At 53.0% G+C, this 16,821-nt stretch overlaps 1 protein-coding gene across 2 annotated transcripts in view; it reads right to left on the reverse strand.

Annotated features, from left to right (window-relative positions):
• VDR (vitamin D receptor) overlaps positions 1–16,558 on the reverse strand; it is a 56,840-nt gene extending 40,282 nt beyond the window's left edge. Inside the window, exons 1-2 of one of the 2 annotated variants that reach the window (XM_041736233.1) lie at positions 16,477–16,517; positions 15,201–15,293 (exon numbers count right to left, since the gene is read on the reverse strand). The gene's annotated coding sequence lies outside the window, so the exon portion shown is untranslated. Of the gene's footprint in view, positions 1–15,200; positions 15,294–16,476 lie in introns of both variants that reach the window. The other variant, XM_041736234.1, reaches the window with a different exon arrangement.
• Between the last annotated feature and the right edge of the window lie 263 nt (positions 16,559–16,821).

A 16,821-nucleotide genomic window follows, 5' to 3' on the forward strand; every position in this document is an offset into this window, starting at 1 on the left:
CCCTTCGCCTGGAGAGAACAGCCTCCAGGGCAAGGCAAGGGCTCTGTAGGAGAGTGTGAGTAGCTGCATAAGCTCCCCCAAGCCCGCCTGCCTCCTCCGGCTTTAGCTCAGCCGCGTCCAGGGGAGGCTGGCCCCCAGCACCGCAGCACTAAGAACACAGGCAAAGCATCCTAAACCATTTAACGACTGACCTGACCGAAGGATGTGAAATTAAGTGACTGAAGACTCAGCAGTTGTAGGAAGGAATTTACCCCGAAGGTACTTCTTATTTATATTTTTAAAGATTTACTTATTTATTTGAGGAGGTGGTAGTGGCAGAGGTAGAGGGAGAGAGAGTCAAGCAGATTCCCTGCTGACGGAGCCTGATGCAGGGCTCGATCCCATGACCCTGGTATCATGACCTGAGCTGAAACCAAGAGTCAGACACTCAACTGACTGAGCCACCCAGGTGCCCCTGAAGGTGCTTCTTAATTAAACCTTTGAGGAATATACATCACCTTCGAGAACCCGATAAAAGTCATGGACTGACATCCCATATGATCCTAGGATCAAGGGTTAGTGGGCCACTCCCTAGAAACCATCCTATCGGCTCCACTCCCAAGGCCATTCACCAAGACTCTTTCTTAGCTGACTGTCCTGTTACCCTTGGGAGCACTGGCAGCTTCCAGGAGTTGAGCAGAACCCAGAGGGAGGAACCCACAGGGCCCCAGACAGTGGGGCTGGAGAAACATAGCTTACTGAGATATATTTCCACTTCTTATCAACAACAATTATTCCTGCAAGCTGCTTTTTTCCAGTGGAAACTCTGCCCTTAGCTTTGTCAACAAGATTTCTGGGTTGATTACGGCTCTCCAGGTAGCAAGCAGGCCAGGCCCTGTCACTGCTGGAAAGTGTGGGCAGTGACAGTGTCTGGTGAAGCATAAGGAACCGGCCCCTTCATATGCTGCAGCCCAATCTCTCTGGTGTCAGAGCATAGAAACTGAGGCCATTAGAGAGGGAGTGACTCATCTCAAGGCCACAAGTGAAGCCGAGTGCTTTTCCACCTCCACCCTGGGCAAGTTCTGAGACCTTTCATCACCAGCCTGGGCAGCTTCCCGGGGGTCAGGGTGGTGTGGGACAGAAATGGGCCATGGGAGGAAGGTTGGATGTCATCCTTTTAAGGAAGGGAGCTGTGGAAAGCCACAGAGGAGGCCCTGACATTGCTTGCAGTGGAGCTACCCAACACTGATGCCATCCTGACAAGCAACACAGAGGGACAAAGTGTGTGAAATTTACCCACCTGCTCTTGCCCAACCAGCTCCAGCTCTTGGCTCTGGCCTCCACAGCCCGAAAAAATGGACCAGGACTCAAGGCAGTAAGGGAATATGTTAGAGGGAAGTGGGATGTGCCTGGGCTGCTGTCTCCCTACTCTGGGAGGCTCTCCTGGGATGCTAGGGTGGGAGTACTTCCCTGGGGTATCGTCTGCTCCAGACCAAAGGTGATGGGATAAGGAGACTCTTGGTCCACTGACTTGAAGACTAAGGGATAGAAATTGGAGCCGCCCCCATGGAGAATACCAAGAATATAGGGCAAGTGGCTCTAGCCCTCCTCTGGGGAGACCTGAACTCCTACTATGGCTAATGTAGCTGATGGCTAAATGGGATTTAAAGCAACAACAATGGCCTCAGGACAATAGGAGAAAGCTTCTCCTTCCCGAGACATTCCCAAGTCCAGTCTCTGCAGACCTCTACCCCGACTAAGTATCTCTTACTGCTGGGCCCCCAGCCCAAGTCCAAGTAGGCCTGAGTCCACCCCTGACCAGACAGATGCCTTTGGGGCCCACCCTATGCCAGTCCACCCTGGGGTGGGCCCCTGGCCAGGCTTCTTTTCCTCATTTCCCTCTGGGACCAATGCAGTCTTTGCATCATGCAGAGTCTTCCTACACTGTGCAAAAGGTCAGTACCCAGGCCCCAGGTCCCCCCAGCTCAGAGATACTCGGGATCCTTAGTATCAGATCCCTTGCTTATGTCCCCAACCAACCTGGCCAGCCTGACACCCTTGGCAATCTGACTACCATCTAGCTTCCCCCAAAGCCCATTCCTGCACCCTCCTTGACAAATGAGGCCACCAGAGCACCTGGGTGACAGGGCTGTTGCAGGGACCAGCTTCTCTGCGCAGCACTCAGCACGGTGCCTGGCGCCTGGCATACTGCAGTTTGATGTAAGCTTGTGCTCATTATTGGAGCTAGAACTGCTGTGGGGACAGTCACTGGAGAGTCTAGAGCCTGGAAAATGAGGAGACTTACAGGCTCCAGAGAGATGCACGGAGGGCAGAAAGCCTGCTCTCAGTCCCAAACCCGCCACTCCTAACGAACTTTGTCCAGAATGCAATTTTCCCCTGAACTGGGCAAAAGTGGACCATCCTACCCTTTGGCTGTGGCTTCCGAAAATCTGGCCGTTCAGGGTGGGGAAAAATGGATCATTCCCACCTCTCCCCTGCAAGCAGAGAAGCCGAGCTACACATCTGCGTTTTTCCTCTGCAAGGACCCGTGGCTCCACAGATGCCACCAATTACCAAGTCCTTTGGCCCATCACCCTTCCCTTCCTCTCTCTCTGTCCCACAGTGCCATCCTTCTCCTACCTCTTCTGTCACTTAGGGCTGGTCAAGCATCTGTCACCTGGCTGTTCTCTCCTAGTGGGTCCTGAAGCTCAGTGGCCCTGTGATGCCACCTGTGTGTCATCAGGGCAGTTGGCACTTCCTCACCTGCTTTGCCATGTGAATGCACAGGGTGCAGGGAAAGACTAAAGTGGCGACTAAAGGGGCTGGGGCCCAGAGGTGGCAGTGAGGGCTGCAGCTGCCTTGACAAAAGGGGGGCCCACCGTGGCCCCTAACCCAGACACTGGGCTAGCTCTGGCTCAGTGGGCCCGGACTCCTGTTTGCTCCCAGCTCTCAGGGGCCTTGCAAAGCCTTTCCCTTATGCTGGGATAGACTGTTAGGCCTGTGCCAGAAACAGTGAAGGATCCCGGGTCCTCTGAGACAGGTAGGGTGGCTCCAGTCCCAAAGGTGCTGATCTACCCAGAGAAGCCCCTCTGTCTTATTAGTGAGAGGGTGGATACTCCCCATATATTCAGGAAGCTTCTCAGGGCCTGGGCCAAATAGAAAGGTTCCCATTCCCTCTAGAGCACGGAGTGCCTTGAGAGCACCCCAAGGTGACACCAGGGGCTCCTCAGTTTCCTATTAGAATGATTTGCCCATAAAGATCTTTTCCAGAGCTTCAGCTTTGTTGGGATTCCAGGCATCCTTCTGTGTAGATGTCTTCTTGGGGGACCCCCCCTGGATGGCCAAGGAACTCTAACATTTCCTCTTGGCTTCACACTATGCTGGGCATTGGTTCTGGCTTTGGATGCCTTATCTTTGATGATGACCCCTGGCTGGCTTTGAGTACTGACACCATGGCAAGCCCTGTCCTGGATGTCAGAGACACAACGGAGAGACCCTGTGCTCTTGGAGCTTATAGTCCACCAAGGAGGACAAACAGGAAGGACAAGTCCATGCTGTGACACAGGCAAGCGCACATGACGAGAGCTTGCAGGAAAGCCCCCGGCCTTGTGCTGGAGAGGCAGAAAAGGCTCTTCAGGGGGAGGCCTGCCAGCGGAGACGAGAAGGATCATAGTTCAACACGGCAGTGGTGTGAAGGGTAGTGAGGGTCCCAGGCAGGCAGTACTCATGCAGAAGCCGAGAGGCAAAAGGGAAAGAGCGTACTGGAGGCAGCAGTTCTGCACGGCCGGAGAGCCAGAGAGGCCACCAGGAAGAGATGAACCAACTGGCCACGCTCATTGTCATAGGAGGTGTATTCCATTCTTCCTTCTACGGAATACTTCTTCTGGTAAACCCAGAGTCTTGAATACCAGGAATTGTAAATTATTGTAATGATATTTAAGCTGAAGACTTTCAGACTCCAAACAGAGTCCTATTTCACCCTGAATCGAGCTCGAGTGCTGTGCAGAAAATAAAAATAGGGCTCTCTCCCACTCCCATGAGTTTTTTGGGAAAAGGCCCCACGGTCAGCAAACAGTGGGCCTCTTCTTTAGACACTTGAGTCCCAGCTGGTGCACACGCAGAGCCACCCACCCCCCATCCTCCTTTGGGGCAAATGCTCTAGCCCAGGAATAGGACCATCAAAACTGAGCTGAAAGGCAGAGATAAAGGAGAGCGCTCTGGAACACTCAGCCCCGCTCAATAGGAAAATATATGTTCTCTGAGAGAAAACCAAAGAAAGAACAGAAGGTTCGGCAAGGGGAGACGGAAGCAGGTGAAGCGCCCAGCTGCATGTCACCAGTTCAATCCATACTGAGTGCACCGATCTGTCCAGAGTGGCCAGATATGGTTGCTGGGCACGGGGAGAGCTGAGTTCTACACAGCCACCCGATCCCCAAACCTGCCTCCACCGATCCGCTTGGCTCATTGCTCTCTCCCGGTCAACAAGGTCACTTCCTTGTTGCCAGGAATCGCTGTAAGGAAGGGGCATCAGCCACAAACACACAATGCTCACAAACAACTTGTCCATGGACACCTGTGGAAAGTCCCCGACATGTGTGGGCACACGCCAGCCCTTACCCTGCCTCGAAATGTCCACACTCGCTGCTGGCAACAACACAAGCCTGTCACTGAAGATGACCTTGTTTCAGGGTTTCAGGCCAAAACGTCTAAATCTCTCTGGAAGATTCTTCCCCAGAGCCACAGAGTGGTAGGAAATAACTGCCTTTGTCCTAACCCATGAACGCTCTCCAAACTGTAATCCCCTCCCGGCCCTATCCACTGGCCATCTTCCTTTTCCTTGTTTTTCTTTGACACCCAGGGGCAAAGATGGAACAGATTGGCTACACAGAGCACCTTTCAGGGGTGCTGCAGGGCAAGGGAGGAGCTACACCGGGGTCTCCAGAGGAAGCACCCCCTTCCCTCCTCAGCGGTCACCTGTCTGCAGGCCCCAGCTGCCCAGAGGCCAGAGCCTGCTGCCCACCTGCGCCTCCGCACCAGGTAACAGAATTGCCACTCCTTTCACTCAACCTTCTTTGCTCTTTCCCTGCAGCAGCAAACATCCCTGGAAAAGGCTCCTGAGGGAGCAGCTCAGAGCCTGTACTCAGTTAAAGGGGCTGTGAAGGAGCCCCCCCTCCAGCTGGTGGGGCAGGCTCCCCTCCGTCAGCTGGAGCTGCTGCTGGTTAGGCAGCTGCTGGCAGCGTTCTAGGGGAGGAGGCCAGGGGCCTGTGGCCCATGTCTGCCCCTGGCTTGGGTGGCCCGGGGGGGGGGGGGGGGGGGACTCCTCCTACTGCTTCCCCCACACTCCCCGATACCTCACTTCAGCTCCCCCTGACCTGAAAAACAACTCTGCAGCCAGGCTCCTCAGTAGCTCAGGATTGAAGTTTAACAGAGACAAAAATAATTCCCTGGAGTGAGCTATTTTCTGCCCAGCTTTGGGAACAATAGCTCAAGGTGGCAGGCAGTGGGGGCCTGGGGAGGAAGCTGGCCACGGGCCACCCACCGGTTTAGGGCCTTCTCCGCACTCACTCCACACTCCCACCCTGGAGGGGGATTTTTTTTTTGGGGGGGGAGACCTTAGGTGGGTTAACCCCAGGTGAGGAGTGGGGGCGGCAGGGAAGGGCAGGCCTGTGGGAACCTGGTACTGCCCCACACACTGGGTTTCAATCCCCCATGGCTTCTCCTCTCATGGAATGGAAGGAAGAAGAAAGAGAAAACGCTGCTATCCATCTGCCTAACTCACTATACAGCACTGCTGTATCGGCGGCGATCAATGATTTAAAGTGTTTTATAATGTGAGACTCCATAAGAACGTCAGTTACTAATTTACAATTATTCCCCCCAGGTTCTAAAAGGAGGATGAGGGGATCCCTGGGTGGCTCAGCGGTTTAGCGCCTGCCTTCGGCCCAGGGCGTGATCCCGGGTCCAGGGATCGAGTCCCACATCGGGCTTCCTGCATGGAGCCTGCTTCTCCCTCTGCCTGTGTCTCTGCCCCTCTCTCTCTGTGTCTCATGAATAAATAAATAAAATCTTTTAAAAAATAAAAATAATTAAAATAATAATAATAATAATAATAATAATAATAAAGGAGCTTGAAATTCAGGTATGAAAGTAGAAGGCTGTGAGTTCGAACACCGGGGGTACGACCCTCTCTGTGAGGAGGTCCTCACAGCCTGGGAGAGCCCGAAGTGCAACTTTTGCATCATTCAGTGCCTCCCGAGCCCAATCCCCAAATTCCTCTTTCTTTCCTTTTCTTTCCTTTCCTTTTCTTTTCTTTTCTTTTTTTCTTTTTCTTTTCTTTCTTCCTCCCTCCCTTCCTTCCTTCCTTCCTTCCTTCCTCCCTTCCTTCCTTTTTTCCTAGAGACCTTTGCTTGACTATTCATTTCTTTTTGATTTCTCTATGCAGAACCTTCCTTCTAATACCTATGGGAAAATATCTGACGGGGAATACAGAGTCAGGGAGTGGTGGGGGGAATTTGTTCATGGAATATCACTGGACAGATTTCACTCTAACTCTCCAGAAAGAGACACTCGACCCTATGAAGTTTTATCATGTGCTGGGAAGGGGGCCCCTGGAGAGCGAGCATGCCTCGACTAAGGAGCTCTATATCAACAAGGGCTGTCCTGGTTCCATGCTAACAGTCACATGCGTGTTCAGAGGACGCACTGGAGGCCCACAGGCTAGACCTGGCCATGAATGTGTTCTGTGTGCGACTCCCCACCATCACCACGGGCCATCATGAATTTTTAAAATAGTTGTCAATTTTTTTTGAAAAATAGATAGATGTCACTTTGTGAAAAAGTGGACATCCAGGGATGTCCAGCTGCCTGTTAAAAAAAAAATGGGAATAATCTGGCCACACTGGGCTGTAGTTCCACTGGCAACCTTACTGCCCTGAGATGGAGCGACTCTTCCAGACCGGGCTGTGCCCTCTGCCCCACCCAACCAGGGCCTGTAGGCCTCCAGCCTCACTCATCATCTGCCCACCACTCTCCTGGAACTGGCCCCCGGTGACAGCAGAGCTCTGTGCTCAGGGAGATAGGGGTAAGAGAAGAGGCCATGGAGGCAGCCTACATGAGCACAAACCCTGCCTCCTGGCCACTTCCCACCAACTGCATCTCAGAACCAGTCATCAGAGCCCTCTAAGCCTGCAAAATGAGAAAAAGAACAATACCTACCTCTTTGTCTGTGAGGCTCAAATGAGGTAATGCCCATCAAGTGCTCAGCATGGTGCCTGGCAGTGGCACCTGCTCGAAAAAACGTTAGCTGTTCTGCAGGATTGCTTCAGTAGCGGGGGGGCCAAGTCCTCTGAGCTGCAGCCCGGCTTTTTAGAGTGTTTTAGTCATGCAAACCACTTGCCTTTCAAGTCTCTTTTATATAGCTCAAGGGTCCCAGGCTACCCACAGACATAGTTCCATCTAGCAAACAACTCTTGAGCGTATCTGTGATGAGTTAAGTATTGTGTGGAGTAGGGACACTTCAGAGCTGGAACCCAGCCCTGTTCCCAGACAACACAGAGGAGGCATGGACAGCTGAACAGACGGCCACAGCCCTGTCAGGTACAGCTGAGCATAAAGCTCTCCCCTCCCGGCCCTGCCCCGGCTATCCAGGAGCCACCAGGGGTGCCTCTGACTCTTCTTTCTCCTTCTAAGTTCCAAAACTTTCCAGAGCTTTACTAAGAAACACTTAATGGCAAATCAGCCCCACTTCCCCTCCAGTTTCTCAGGCTCCACACTTGAATTCTTCTACTGCACACCGGTTAACATAATTTCATCTCAACAAAGCCATTCAGATCTCAGATGGAGTTCATTATAATGGAATTTTACCTGAGGCTGTCATCCCCCACTTCTTAACATCATGGCACCCAAGATGTCGGGGTGCTTGCCAAATAGGCTGGGCAGAGGTACCTTCCCAGCCCTGGCAGAAGTCCGGAAATTCAGAGTTGTTTGGAACAAAGAACTCTGCCCCGAAGGTGTTTTCCAGCATCATCCTGGCCAGCCTGGAACTGTCCCATTCACCCTCCACTGGCACCATCTACTGCCTCTCTTCCAGCCCTCCTCAGACAGAAAGGGAAGAGAAAAGATGGAGCCTAACAACCCGGTGACTGTGCAGGACAGGTGGTGGGCAGGTGAAGCGGGGGCAGCTGTTCTGGACTTCAGAAGATCTGAATTTAAGTTCTGGTTCTGAGAAGCTCGATGACTTTGGGCAAGAAATTTAACAACTACTTCTCCTCTTCCTCCTCCTCCTCCTCCTCCTCCTTCTTCTTCTTGTCAAGGTCCTGCCTCATACCTGTTTCTTCTTCTTTTTTAAAAAGATTTATTTGAGAGAGAAAGAGAGAGCAGGGGAAAGGGCAGAGGGAGAGGGAAAGAGAAACTTAAGCAGACTCTACGTTGAGCGTGGGGCTCCATCTCATGACCCTGAGATCATGACCTGAGCCAAAACCAAGGGTTGGACACTTAACTGACTGCACCACCCAGGCGCTCCCCTCTTCACTTCTTTGAATGTCAGTTTCCTCTTCCATAAAATGGGGATAACAGTATTTCCTACCCCATAGGACTATTAAGGGGCACATGTGAAAAAATGCATGAAAAATTTTAACACAGTGCCTGGAATGTGTGAGTTATAATAACCCTTGGGTTATTATGATTGTCAGCTTTTAATATGATATGTTAGCCTCACAAAGGTCAAAGGTTGGTGCAGAGAGAGACAATGGGGGCAGAGTTGGGGTGGGAAGTGATTGGAGACGAGGTGGGGCCCTACCACCAAACCTGGCGCGGGCCTAGTGACCAAGATGAGGCCCAGGGCAGAGGCACTCGCCTACCCTGGAGCTGACAGGCACAGACTAGATGGGTAATTACAGGATTGCGGCCTGGGGTGGCCCATGCAACTGCCCAGCCAGCCACATTCTTTTGTGGGTGGCTGGGTGAGTGGGCAGCTGGCTGTTTATGTGGCTGCCAGGACACTGGCTCTATCGAACGTCTATTCACCCCAGCACCTCCAGGCAGGGTGTTCAACCTTGGAAGGGGAAAGGATTCTCCGTGGACATTCTGCTCCTTTCCCCAGGGCACCTCCTGTGTTCTCTGCACCCCAACCCTCTAGCACCCCCTGCTCCTCAGATTGGACAAGTCAGAGGGTCAAAGATTGAGGCCAGACTCTGAACCTCACCTGAAGCTTTCAGATGTTCAAAAAGCCCTGGACAGATGTAAATCCCTCACTGTCCCCAGCACCCTGAGCTCTGATTAGTTAATAAGCACAAAGTTCTGCTATTTCCATGTCCTTTTCTCAAAATCAATGCCTAGAGAGAAGATATACCATCCCAACACCCCTGACAAAATGCAATTCAGTGGTTATTAATCGGTCACCTAGTATGCACTCAGCACTTCCACCAGGCTCTGGGTTGAAATGAACAGAATGCCAAGTGTTGGGATGGGCCTGGAGACATGGGATCCCTCCCTCACTGTTGCTGGAAGCCCAACAAGGAAGACTTCAACCGCACCCAGGGATGCTTGCACAGAGCTCGCAGAGTCAGGCCGTGGCCAATACAGGGCCACCTGTGTACAACACCAGATAGGTGGACACGGAAGCTGGTCAAGGAAGATTCAATTATGCAACTTTTTCATTTTAGAAATGAAGTCTATATCAGGTGTTGAAGAGGATGGGGGAAGAAGGGGAAATTTATCCACTGCTGAAGGGAGTGCTTTTCGGTACAACTGTGGAGAAGGGTTTGGCACTGCAGAGCAATGCCAAACAGAATTCCATGTGCCCCAGCAGCTCTACCCGCAGGTGTGTGCCCCGGAGAAACACCTACGCGTGCATCAGGACACAAGCACAGCGTAGTCCAGGCAGTGGTGCCATAATAACTCCAAACTGGAAACAACCCAAACGTCTATCACCGAGACGGAGGATGTACAAATTGTGGCACATCCTTGCAATGGACACCACACTGAGTGAAAACTAGTGAACTGCCTCTGGGTGTGTCAACACAGAAGCATCTCAGAAACGTGACCCGGAGTGAAAGCCATACATCACAGAGAACATGCGTGTGGGTGAGCCCCAAGACATGTGAAGGTAAACAATACACTGCTTTGTAAAGCTGACATAGATGACAACTTTAAAAGAAAAGGAAGAAGAAAAAAAAAGAAAAAGAAAAGGAAGAAAATAACTCATTAAGATTCAAAATATTAATGGGGTGGAGAGGGACAAAGGGGATGCAAATGGGGGGGAAGAACAAGAGCTGTTAAGGCACTACAGATGTTCCATTCCGAATTTGGGTGATGTGTACAAGATACATATAAGACATAGATATTATATTATTTTTTAATCTATACATAAACATATTGTGGGTATAGTTCACACACTAAAAAAAAAAAAAAAAAAAAAAATTGAAGACTCCGAGTCCCAGAGAAGCTAAATAACTTTCTCAAGCTCGTTAGCTAACAAATGGCCACAAGAGAAATGTACCAAATCTGAGTTCAGCCAGGTGCCAAGGCAGTCACTCTTGGATTCTAAAGGGACCTCTCTCAATGGTGAGTTTCTGGTCTTGTAAATTTGCGAACAGTTGCAAGAGTCTTTTCTTTTCTTTTTTTTTTTTTGAATTATTTTTTTTAAATTGTAGTTCAATTTGCCAACATAGAGCATATCACCCAGTGCTCATCCCATCAAGTGCCCCCCTCAGTGCCCGTCACCCAGTCACCCCAACCCCCTCCACCTCCCTTTCCACTACCCCTTGTTTGTTTGAATCTTTACTTTTCACTGTTAAATTCCCAGCGTCTTGAATAGTGCCTGTCACACAGTAGGCCCTCAATGCATATCTGCTAAAGGACTGTCTGCCCATGCTTTTCGAGGGCTTACTTTGTGCCAAAGGCTTACGTCATCTCTAATCCTCACACAGCTCCATAAGGGAGTTATTCTTATCCCAGTTTATAGATAAGGAAACTGAGATTCAGAGAGATTAAGAAACCTGCCCAAGGTCACAAACCAGAAAGTCACAAAGCCAGGATCTGAACCCAAGTATGTCTAACTCAAACCCTGTGTTCCTCCTCTTCTGAGAGCACAGCTTCTACCAGCACTGCTGAGCATTTCGGTCGTCCACCAAGGAACCCTGAGGCCCCCGTTGAAGGGCGGCCTGAGCACTTTCTCTTCCTTTTTCCTCTGTCTCCAGGCTCTGGCTCTGCGAGTGGTTGGCAGGGCCAGGCCCGGCACCAGCAAGCAGTGTAGACAGTGGTCATGGGTTAACTTTGCAGCATGGCAGGCTGCTGCATCTCCTTCAACCTCAGATTTCCATATACATGCTGGAGAGAGTAACAGCAGCTTCTTCCAAGCAGAAGCTGTCAAGGTTAAAGGAAATAAGAAATTGCAAATGCCTGGCGGAGGTCGTCAGATGTGGCTAGAGTCTGTTTCTCCTTCCAGGTGGACTGGGTTCAGGAGGGTTCCTTGAGGGGGAGCTAGGAGGGGGAAGGGTAAATAGGATGAGATTAGCTCATGGGCTAATGGCCAATGGGACAATGACTTTCCCTTGGTGCCCTTAGCACACAGTAGGTTGTCAACAAGCAGTTTGTTGGAAATTAGGAGAGTGCTTGTTATTTGCCTTCCAGACCATTCGAGTCTTATTTGATCCCATGCTATCTCTCCGCACAGAGCTATCTCTCTGAGTTCTTGTCTGCAATTTTTACCCGAGTTAGGTACCCAAGACTGTTGGAGAGGTCCCGAGGCCTGAGGGTGCTGGCAGAGGGAGCCTCCTTCTGAGAGGTCACTGTCCCCAGAGTAACCTTTGGGCAAAGCGAGCTTGCTCCCAGGTCAACCTGTTCAAACCAGTTAGTGAATCTAACCCTGCCACTCACAAACATTTATTGCAGGCCTATTATGTACAAGGCATGGCACTAAATGCCCTGTGGCTTCCCATGAATGTAGAAGAGGTTAAGAGGGACCCAGGTGTGAGTCCTGACTGTCCCGCTCATCAACTATGGCACATTGCTCAACTTCACCGAGCCTCAGTTTCCCATTGTAAAAGGAGCGTAGCAGAGGTTCCTACCTCACAAGGCTGTGGCAGGTCTGGAAGGCCAAGTGTGTAATGTACCTAGCACAGCACCTGGTACAACAGAGCTGAGCCATCAGTGAGTAGCTATTCCTAGAGCTACAAGTCCAATGCCAGCAGGTGGCACACACTGGACATGTCACCAGCAAAGCCTTGGGCCTCATTGGTGCCCCACAGTGCCTGGAATGTCACACCTTGCACAATGCCTCAAAGCTCCAACCTGTGGTCAGTAGGCCAGTGAGAGGCAGCAGCTTCCCAGGAACCAGCTTCCGGGTCCTGCCCAAACTCCACTTGCCTGCTGGTACTGCTGCCCACACCCTGCTCAGGACCAGGACTCTCCCCTGTGCAGAATGGGGACTTTGTGCGGCATCTGGTTCTGGAAACACTGCTTGGCCTATTCCCTGGCACGGGACCTGCAGGGCAGGTTCGCAAAAGCATGACACACACTGAGATTCCCCTAGTGTCTGCTGCTTCCGCTTCTCGATTTTGCCTTTACGAACCAGCCACCCCTCACCCCTTCAGCCCAGGAGATCTCTTCCCTTCCCTCTCCCTACAAGTGACCTCAAAGAGTGGGACTTCCCAAGAAGTCTTCACTTGTCTTCTTCGTTGGTTGATGCTGAGAACAACTTCCTTCCTGCCAAGGGTAGACGGTCCCTACTCCGTATCAGTGGTGCTCTGCCCCCATACCAGCTCCCCAATCACTCTCATGTTGGACCTCTGGGGGCTCTCCAGAGAGCCCACCCTGAGCATCTACACCACAAGGACCAAGGACACCGAAGGAAGGGCAATTTCTTTACATGTTACTGCAGCAGGATGCCTGCTAGTCGCTGCCACCAACGCCTAGAGCTTGAGTTGAGCAAGAATAGTTTGTCCCCACCCCGGACCATTTCCCCAGTGGTCAGACCAGAAGAGACAGTCAAACTCCAGTGTCCATGGGGAACTGACTCCATCTCCTGCTAAGCAGTTTTTCTCTGGCTCTGACCTCCACTCTGCTCACCAGTTCCCCAGAACCTGACTACAGGTGACCTGTGCCCTTTACCCACACGAGCAAGGTTTGACTGCCTCTCCTTTTTGTTGTTTACACGTTTGAGAGCTGGACTTCCCTGTGGCATGGTGTGACCCCCAGAGACCTGGGAAACTGGACAGACAAAATGAAGAGGATGCGGATATGGGGGAAGAGGGAAGAGGAAGCGTGAGGCAAAGTCTTGGCTCCATTATAAATCCCAATTCCCCCAGGGGCAGCTGAAGGGGAGTTGGCAGGCCTGCCTGTCCCTGTCTGAGGTAGGGGTGGGGCAGGAAAACCAAAGGTGGAGCCAGTCATAAGTCAAGGGTGAAGGGAAGTCACACAAGTGAGTGCTACGTTGGGTTGTGGGAGAGGATGCTGGGAGCAGTGCTGCCCTCAGGGAAAAGCCTGGAATCCAGGGAGCAAGGTGGGGTATTGGGGCTGCCCTCAGAATTAAGCTACGGCCAGCATCCCCTCATCATGAAGGACCTCCCCCACCTTCTCTTTCTCATTAAACCCACTCCCAGCCATCTTCCCCTCACCAGCATGACCTCGCTAGGTTTGGAAATGTCCCAGTGAGGCCTGGACAGCTGCAGCATATGTCCACTGTCCTGACATCAGCGACTGACAGCACCCCGTCACACATGAAGCCTCCCAGTTTGGTTAGTAGATTATATGGTCACTGTCTCCAGCCCATCTAAGAGGGCAGTGACACAGGACAGGGCGGAGAGGGAATTAGAGAAAAGCACGACTGGAAGCAAGGCCCTGCGGTCCAGAGCGACAGGCAGGCCAGCTCCTGTCCTGGATCCTCTCAGAACCAGATGCTAGTAGAGACAGCTGAGGGAAGCTGCCCCTCCTGGGGCTCACACTGTCTCAGGGAAGAGGCCCAATTTGGTGGGTTCTGCTTCCTGTCATCCCACAGAGGGCCTAGCACCAAGCTGGGTGCACAAGAGACTCTTCATCAAACCTTGTCATTTCCTTACTTCCTTCTACCTGCATCCAGAACAGACTCGAGGCAGTGACGAACGGAAAGCTGGAGTGCCAGAGCGCCTCCTGCCCAGCAACGAACTGGAATGTCATCCAAGCTCAGACTTCCAGATGCTCCTGACTCTGGCCCTCTGGCCACCAGAACCCAACTGCTGGACAAAGACAGTAGCAGGTTTCTAGCAGAGGTTCCAGAAGCAGATTTCGGCTGGGATGGCTGCTGCTTCCTGAGCATGTGGGGTGCACAACTGAACAGCTGGAGCTCCCTCTCCTGCTTGGATAACTGCTTGGTCTGGCCCCCAAGCCCCAGGCCAGATGTGGGAGACACTGGCTTTGGACACTGGCTCCTTGCTGTGAGAGTGGAGGGTGGGGTCCAGGAGGTCCTCCTCGTGCTTCCTCTGGGACTTAGCCCCCAAAAGGGGCTAAATGAGTTCTGATGTGGGATAAAGGAGAAGACTGAAAACCCATAAATACAAATAACCAGGGCACCCCAAACTGTACCAGACCTTCTACAGTGTTTCTACAAATAAAGTGTGATGGCCTTGACTGAGGAGCTTTGAAAGGTCAGGAGAGCTTCCTAACTCTCTTTTCCTCCTTCCTTATCTCACTCTCCTTCTTTTCTTACCTTTTTCCTCTTCCCTCTTTTCTTTCTTTTTACCCCGGAAAGGGTCCAAGTCGTGGCTAATGAGGGACCAGTCAAACTGAAGCCATGGGCCCCAGTTAGAGTACAGACTGTGAATCTCCAGCCGTTTTCAGTTTGAGTCAGCCCCACCCCACAGCCTGGTTGTGGGCTCAACTCATAGGGATCCAGAGAGGCTGCTGAGTGGCAGGTAATGGACTCTGGGGCTCCTATTTCTCCTCAAGGATCTGAATCACCCAAAACAAAAGCCAGAGAGAAATTTACAGGCTCGCTACCTCCTGGTCTGGCTGCATACCATTCCAGAAGGATCCTCAATTCCCTCCAGCACTTGGACAGGGAAAGGACAAGGAAGGCCCCCCAATACACAACACTTGCAGTTCACAGGGTGGATGTGCCAGTGCCCAGACTACTCATTTCCACCTCAACAAACCACCCCCACTTCTTAGCTTGTCTCAAAACTGTCTTTGACAACACCATGCCTTCCCTAATCCCAGAATCTTCCTGACTTCTTGTGCACACCCACCTTGTTAACAGAGATGAGCCGCTAACAAGATCACTAGGCAGAAATGGAATGAAAAGGCTGGAAGTCTACAGCGCTGGGGTGCACCTCCCGATCCTGGGAGAAGGAGAAGAGGGGTGGATTTACTGCAAGTCCACAATCTCTTCACAGTCAACCCTTTCTGGGATCCTACCACAGCCATCCCATAATCATTGCTGTGTTGGGTGTCCCCTTCGCAGGAGTGGCCACCACCGGCCACGAGGAAGACAGCCTTCCAGCAGGGAGCTGGAGTGGAGCTGACTCTGCCCAGGAGAGCTTCTGCAATGCTCAGAAAATGCCTGCCCAGTTGCTTGCCTGGGCTCTGGCCCCTCTGGCTGCAACTGAGCCCAGACAGGAGGCTGACTCACTCACCGCAGGGAGGAGGAGGAGGAAGAGGAGGAGGAGGAGGAGGAGGAGGAGGAGATGCGGGAAGGGCCTCTGCTGCGAGACCCAGTGCTCTCCCAGCCCAGGCAGTCTGGGTCTCAGCCTCAGTGGTCCATGGAGGGGAGGGGGGCAGTGTCCACTGCTCCCTCCAGATCACGCGTTGTTCCCTCCTAGATACTTCTCCTGAATTCTCCCCCCACCACCCACAGAGGTGGGACCCCTCACTCCCCAGACGGAAACTACTCCCTGAGCCCCCTCCTCCATTAGGTGCTTGCGCCTGAGTTCCTCTCAACAGCTATGGCTAGGCTCTCCTGAAAAAAAAAAAACCTAAAAACTAAATCCAGGGTATTAGGGCCAATCAGGTCTAAAATCATTGGTGGTTTGGAGAAGAAATTAAAGGAAAGGAAAAACTCTACTTGAAAGATCCAATTCCACCACCGCAGGTGACCCTACACAGCTCCCAGAAGATGACAAGGCTGCGCACACCCCTCCCCGAGACCTGGCACCCCCGACGGCCGCTCTCCCTTTCTCATTCCTCCACTCCATGCGCAGGCTCCCCAACAGGGGAAGGAAACAAATGCTTCTTGTCGCCCAAGTGCTGAGCACCGAGCTGGCCGAGCAAGTGTGCGTGGACTGCCTGAGCGCCGAGGCACGCGCTGGGGCTCCTTCTCCGACCTCCCCGTGCCCGCCGTCCGGCCTCTGCCGCATGGCACGACAGCCCAGATCCCCGGGAGCCGAGTTTGCTGCTGCGATTTAGACTCCGGCGTCCGTGCACCCGGACCCTCCCGGCCGGGACCCCCGACGCCCCGCCCCCGGGCCCAGGCCGGATCCTGGGACCCCCCCCCCCCCCCGCCTTCCCGCCGCGCGGGGTCCGCACCTGGTCCGCGGTGGGCACGCTGCTCCGCGCTCCCGGCGCCTCCCGCTCGGCCGCTGCCTTTTGACAAGCAGAGACAGCCCAGCACCTGGCCCCGCCCCTCCGTGGCCCCGCCCCTCCGTGGCCCCGCCCCCTCCGTGGCCCCGCCCAGAGCGCCCGCTGGCCCGGCGAGCGCGCGGGCAGCTTAGGGACCCACCTCCCCGCCTCGGGATGCGCAGGTGGGAGGCCGTGCCCGGGGTCGTCCTCCTCGCCTGCGGCGCCCGGGGCCCGGCGGGCTCCTGGCCTCGGTGCGGGGGCGTTGGCCGTGGGTCTGCGCGTGCGGATTCCCGCTCCGCCCGCGTTAGCCTC

The sequence above is a fragment of the Vulpes lagopus genome, chromosome 21, assembly GCF_018345385.1.
Source record: "Vulpes lagopus strain Blue_001 chromosome 21, ASM1834538v1, whole genome shotgun sequence".
Classification (NCBI taxonomy): Eukaryota; Metazoa; Chordata; class Mammalia; order Carnivora; family Canidae; genus Vulpes; species Vulpes lagopus.